This window comes from Charadrius vociferus, unplaced genomic scaffold, assembly GCF_000708025.1.
Source record: "Charadrius vociferus isolate BGI_N301 unplaced genomic scaffold, ASM70802v2 scaffold692, whole genome shotgun sequence".
Classification (NCBI taxonomy): Eukaryota; Metazoa; Chordata; class Aves; order Charadriiformes; family Charadriidae; genus Charadrius; species Charadrius vociferus.
Genome location: NW_009647230.1, coordinates 348,134 through 348,923, shown reverse-complemented (window position 1 = coordinate 348,923; position 790 = coordinate 348,134).

The window sequence follows — 790 nt, the reverse complement described above, 5'->3', positions numbered from 1 at the left end:
AATGACCGCTCGCCCGCCTCGGCTCCCGCCGAAACTGCCTCCGGGAGAAACGGCCACCTCGGTGCGGTTAGCGGGGGCAAACCAACCAAATTACCGCTCTCCTTCAGTTGACGGCTAAGCTAAGGCAACAGCCCTCGGGGGCTGCTGGGCGCTTAGGCACGCATCCACGCGAGAGCTTTTCTCACTTGAACACCACAGTGGTGGCCTTACTACTTTGGGGCTTTCCCTTTTCTAAGGGCAAGCCCCTTGCGCTCCTCTCCAGGAACTTTGGAAAGGGCTCAAGCACCCTCCGTCCGAGCAGGCAGCCCGCGGCCCCGGGCGCCGCTCCTCCCCGGCGGGGTCGCCCCCCGCCTTCCCCAGCCGAGGTGGGAGAGGCTGGAACCGGGTGTTTCGTCCCACCCCCGGCAAACGCTCCGGGCGCGGTGGGGAGAGGCGTTGGTGGACGGCGCTGGCCCCGCGGGGCTTCGTTCACCCACACCCACGCCTCAGCTGGTTGAGGAGGGAAGCATCCCAACTGTTGGCGTGGCTGGGGGGAAGGGGGTGTGCGGGAAATTCAAACAATCAGATTAAAAAAAAAGAAAAAAAAAAAATCCAGTTCTGTAGCAGAGCCTGCCCTAGAGATGCTGAGACTTCCACAGGCGGAAAACTGCCAGCCGGATAACTAGTGGGAATTATCACTCTCCGGAGGATAATCAAAACTGGAAGCACACTCCGGAGGGTGTTGCTGGCTTTTTGGCTGAATTAAAGGCAGGCAGGCGGGCGGGCAGCCTCCCCCCCCCCCACTCCCGCC